Raw genomic sequence first — 6,000 nt, forward strand, 5'->3', positions numbered from 1 at the left:
GAATTACCTTGGTTTTTCTTTCCCTCCTGTATTTGGACAGCATCTGTAACGAGGGGCTGCTGACTCTTGACCAGGGATCCCTAAGCAGTGTGAGGGGTGGGAGTTGTAGGCTGCTACCCAGGAAAAGTTAAGGCAGAGCACAAGATGTGAAGCTATGGCATTGCCATCTGCACAGAGTGAGCTCCTGGGGAACCCCAGGCAAGGGAGGACATTGGCCTTCAGCTGCTTGGTCACCTACTATCAGGTGGAAATAGCTTGAAACTGTGCCAGGGGAGGGTTAGGTTGGATACCAGGAAAATTCCTTTCCTTCAAGAGTGGTCAGGGATTGGCACAGGGAGGTGGTGGAGTCTCTGGAGGTGTTCAAGGAATGTGTGGCCATGGCACTTGGGGACGTGGCTTAATGGCCATGATGGTGTTGGGTTGATGGTTGGAATGGATGATCTTAGAGGTTTTTACCAACCCAAACTGTTCTATGATTGTGTAGGACAAAGAGATCAGTGATCACAGGAATTGTAATTAATAGCTCTGTGCTTCTCTGTTGTTTTGAGACGATGCCACCCAGCCTGTGCTGTGCAGGAGGGAAGAAGAGATCTGCCAGTGTCTCAGCTGGCCTTTAACCTGGAACTTGTACATACACAATCATGAAGGTTGGAAAAGACCTCCAAGATCACCGAGTCCAACCCTCAGCCCAGCACTACCATGCCTGTGTCGCCGATCCTGCAGAAGCAGGTTTGGGTTTGTTGCTGGTATCTTTGAGTATTTGAACAGAAGCAACTCCTTGCTGCATCTTTTCCTCACCACTGGTTTTGGGTTTTATCCATATCTGAGTATTCTGAGACCAAAAGGGAAGGTCATCTCTGTCGGGTTTGTAATTGCTTTCACCTCCTTGGCTGCCTTGGTGGGCAGCATCAGGCTGGGAAAGATGCAAGAGAACAACACAGCACAAGCTGGCTGCTACTGCACATTGGAAGGGACCTCAAACTGAGCTACTCAAGAGCTAATAATCACAGAAGCAGGAGGTCTATTCTGTTTAGCAGAAATTCCACAGCCAGCCCAGTCTACCAAGATTTTCATGAAGCCCTTTTGCCTTTGACTCACTCTGAAGTCAAAGCTTCCTAAAATTAAATGTCCTTTATTTTTTTTCACCCTCTGCTCCCTGCTGCCATGAGGAAGCCTAGAAAAGGGCAAAGAAATCCACACACTCCTCCCCACTTGCATTTCAAGCAGGAGAGGTCAGTGGAGTCCTGCTCGGTGCAGGTGTGCAGAGTTTCTTGTATCACTGCCAGGTAAATGATCGTGGCTTGGAAAAGAGCTGCTTGGGGACAGGTTCCTCCATTTTTCACCCTGCAGCTGCCAAACAAGTCCTGCCCAGAAAAAAGGAGGAGCACCCCATTAGCACAGTAAAAAAACCTAATATTAAAGTCATATTTAGCCTCTCATTTCCCCCCAGGTCTCAGCAGATTGCAGCAGCTGTGCAAGGGGTGCCAGTCTGCATCCCCTCACAGCAGTGGGAGCTTTGAGTCTCCCAATCCATGGAAACACCTCTAATGCCAGCCTTTGGATGAGGCTGTGCAGTGAAAACTTGTCCTTGCTTGGGTGGGAGCACACAGAGGCTGTAATGACAGCACCCAGTAACCTTTCCCTCTCCTGTGCAGAGCTACCCAGGGCACAGCTCAGCACAGCTGCAGGAGCTGTGGAAATGCTGAGGACTAAACACCCCAAGCGATAATGAAAACTTGCAAAAAGCTTCTCTCCTTTTTCACTCCTGAATGGTTCAGAGCATCAAGAGTTGTTGCATGTGAAGAGAGAAGTTCTGGACCTGAACCAGTCTGCACAGCCATGGAAATTCAGTCTTAGAGTTGCACGAGCAGCCAGCAGCTGCGTGCCGGAGCCTTCGCAAGCCCCCAGCGTAGGCTTGGGCCCATCCCTACAGTTCATCGGAGGAGCAAAGCTTTTCAGCTCTTCTGCTGCTTGGAATTGGTTGAAAGTTACCACAGATTTTATTAATTGGGTTTTTTTTTCTCAGCTTTTCCTGAAAAGGACTGGGCCCTGTTTCACAGCCACCCCTCAGCTGCCGTATCCTCTGGGCAGAGCATTAATCCTGCAGATGTCAGAGGCTTAGTTTAACGTGATGCATAGGTTTGCCTTTATCTGATCAGGGCTTGTTTTCTCTTTCCTCTCCTGTAAGCCACTTTCTGTTTGCTCTTTGAAATTCCCATGTAAAAATTGCTCACAGTTCAAAGGTAGCCAGGTTTTGAAGAGTGATAACTTTTACCACTTGATCGGAGGAAGTGATAGAGGCCACCTTCGGGCAGGGCCTCCACCCAGCCAGGCAAGGGCTGCAGCGTGTCCCATCGTGGGCAGTCATCCCTGCCTGCTTGCAAAACTCCTTCCCTGCCTTCTGCTGAAGATGAAATTTCTCCTCCCTGCTATCGGTGGGGCTCTGACTGCTCTGGAGCCAATGCACACGCACACACATTCCTGCACAACCAACAGGGATGGCAGAGAGGAGGCAAGAAGGGAGGTGAAGCCACCTCGTCCCATGGGGATTCTGAGGGTGACAAATGACAAGGTGATGGAGCCAGGCACATAGACCTTGGATTTAGTGCCTGATAGAATCATAGAGCTGTTTTGGTTGGAAAAGACCTTGAAGATCATCATAGAATCATAGCAGTGCCTGGATGAAAAGGATCTTAGGATCATTGAGCCTAACCATTACCTAACTCTGCCAGGGCTGGTGCTAAACCATGTCCCTTAGCACCACAACTCTGCATCTTCTAAATGCCTCCAGGGATGGAGATTCAGCCACCTCCCTGGGCAGCCTGTGGCAGTGGTTGAAAACCCTTTCAGTGAAGAAATTTCTTCTAATGTCCAACCTAAACTTGCCCTGGTGCATCTTGAAAGCATTTCCTCTCGTCCTTATCACTCATTACTAGGGAGAAGAGACCAATGCCCACCTTGCTACAACCTCCTGACAACGCTGGTGTGGACTGGCCAGGAACTGGAGTTCTGTCTCAGACTTTAACAATAATGAAGCAACATTGCTGCTGCTGTCAGGCAGCTGGAGAACCTCTGCTCTGCCCACTCAATCAGGAACAGCCAGCTCTCTTCCACCAAATTCTCTCTGCAGACTCCCACTTGGTGCAGCCTTCGAAGCTCCACTGGGCAATGGGAACCTTGGTTCTTCCCTCTCAGATCTGCACTCTTTTCTTGGAAATTCTGATGTCAGCAGGCTGGGTCAGGACAGAGAAGTGTTAGGCCAGGTCTAGATGATGGACCCTGTGAGATCACTGCAATACCTGCCCTGCAGCTCCATCACTTGCCCATCCCTGTGCAAACATCACTGGTACTTTGTCATACAACATTTGAACATGAAACCACATAAAACAAACATCACCACTTGAACCCACTTGTCTCAGCATAATCTCTCTTTCCATGCCATGGATGAGTGAACTTCTCAGGAAATGGGAGCTGTTGAAGCTTCCCAGGTGCTCCAGCTCCCTCCCTCCTCCCATTGTCATCTCAGCTTCTTGCAGCCTTGCCCAGCTCAGGTGGGTTTGTGAGGCAACGCTGCTCCCCAGCTCGGCTGAGAACTGACACTCGGAGACATCACAAACCCAAACATTAAGCCCTACACTACCTTCCAGCACTACCTCTTCCCTGTGCCCCCTGGGGTAAGAGGAAGTAGTCTGAAAGTTGTCCTCCTTTTACCTGCATTGGACAAAGAGGAATTGAAGCAGTGAGCTGGCAAATGCAGTTTGCTGCCTGAGGCAGAGCCGGGCAGCCGTCTGCAGGGGGGAAGAAACCTAATGTCTGCAAATCCTTCTGTCCTGCGGGGCTCCTCGGGCAGGGTTTTTCCGCTTAGTTGTAGGCAGGGATCAGGAAATTCGGGCTTCCTACCTTCATGGGCTCACCCCAAAGCTCTGAGTACCCCACAGATCCCTCCCCAGCCTCGGCCACGCAGCGAGGCTCCGAGAAGCTGCTCGGCATGAGGGAGGCTTTGAAAAGAGGAACTGAAAACAGCGATTATTGCCACCTCTAACCCAAACGCATCACGATTTTCCTTACTCACAGAACTCCAGCAAGTAACTTAAAGATCTGAGAGGACACAAAGGCAGAAATCTATGTTTATTATATGGTGTTTATTATATTTTCCTCACGCGAGGAAAGAACCAAAACAGAACAAAACAACATTTTGCCAAGTGGCCACAGCACTGCCAAGCCAGCAGGGCAACAGAAACTCTTCCACAGCTCCTTTAAGCTTTGGATCGGGCCCTGGAAGAAAAATTCAGCTCTCCTTTACCAGAGCAGCAGATAAAACACACCGCGAGCCTTCGAGACACTTTTCTTTTAAACAGACGCTTTCTAAAATCTTATTTCCAGGCATTTTGTCCAAAGGCAGCACACTCTGTGGCTCTGCAAACTGCCAGCCGAAATCTTGAGGAGCTACTAACCAGGAAACGAGAGAATTTTAAACTCCAACCCGATCCCGCTTGGCGCTTCAATGGACTATCTTCATTCGCACTTCGGAGGTGTTGGGAGGTCCAGGCACACTTAAAGAGTGCTCGAATTCGAATTCAATTTAAATTCAAAGCAAACACTTTATTCCAAGGTGATTATTCATCGCAGTAATTAAACAAACTGCTCTCATCCCCACCCACCCTCCTTCCATTCCTGCTGCTTTTTCAGTGCTGCAATACTTGAAGCACTCCCACAATTTCTAACTGATTCATTTTTTTCCTTGGAAATCTTGTACTTCACTCTCTCTTTTTTCTTTCTTTTTCTTTTTTTTTTTCCTATTTTTTTTTGTTTTGTTTTGTGAGTTGGGGGGAAGCAGCGGCTAAAACTGGAATTTGGGGAGTTGCTTTTTTCTTTCCAGTCGCAATTAGAAGGCTGGATTCCGCCGGTAATTAAAATCAAATGCTCCAAAGAGACGCTGCGAAGCCAGGGAAAGTTTGGAGCGGGGCAGCAAGCAGGCAGAGCTTTTAAACAGTAGGTGTTTGCTGAAGGGGCCGAGATTTTGCGGGTACCCCCCGCCCCAAGCCCAAACCCGAAAGCTCACCCCGAGGTGCCGCATACTCCTCCGGACGCTGCAAAGCCGCCGGCACCGGGCAGGACTCGGCCGGGGCAGCCCCGGCTCTGCCTTCCCGAGTGTCCGGGACTGAGCTCAGAGACGGGAAAGCTGCGGGGAGAAGCGGGGAGAGACTGGTCTAAGGGGCTGGAGAGGATCGTTTTGGTTCTTCCCATCAATCCGCTGCTTTTCCTCCGTTCTTTAGCCGTCGGAGAGAGCGGGGAGCGCACGGCGGCACCGGGAACATCGGGGCTCGGCAATCGGAGGGCTGAAGGGGTTAGACGGCCAACTCCAACTTCTCCTACAACCGGGGCGCACCGGTGCTTCTGCCTAAAAACCCGCTCGGAAAAGGAGCTAAAAAAATGACCGGCCGTACCCAAGGCACGAACCGCTCCCGCCGCCCCGGAGCCCCGGAGAGGTGACGGCTGCTGCCGCCTCATCCCGGTGGCACCCCGCAACTCTTCACCGCTCCTGCCTCATCCCACAAGGCTTGGAATAGGGCTAGGGAAGGGGCTCAGCATCCCGCCGCCTAGCCTGGCAAGCGCCCTGTGCCCGTTCTCCGGTACCACCGGCCAAGCCAGGGAAGGGACCCTCCGCGCACCGGGAATATAAAACACACCGGGGCTATAAAACACCGCTGGTGGGAGGGAGGTCTTCCGGACAATCTGCAGTAGGGAGGGGGAAACTCCACACACCCCAAAAGAGGGCCCGGCGAAGCGGGACCCCTCAGCGGCAGCAGCGGCGGCTCCAGCCGGCAGAGCGGCGGGAGCGCGGTGGGCGGGTGGAGGGCGATTCCCCGCCCGCCATGCAAATAAGATATCCATTCCCACCAATAGAGAGCTGGGAGGCGGGGCCTCCTGCTCCCCCATTAAAGTCACTTGTTGCCAGGGTCCGCGTTTCGCACCGGACCTGCAGCGCGGGCGCGGAGC

This window comes from Melanerpes formicivorus, unplaced genomic scaffold, assembly GCF_026170545.1.
Source record: "Melanerpes formicivorus ecotype bairdi unplaced genomic scaffold, bMelFor1.0.p_v2 SCAF_135, whole genome shotgun sequence".
NCBI classification, from domain to species: domain Eukaryota; kingdom Metazoa; phylum Chordata; class Aves; order Piciformes; family Picidae; genus Melanerpes; species Melanerpes formicivorus.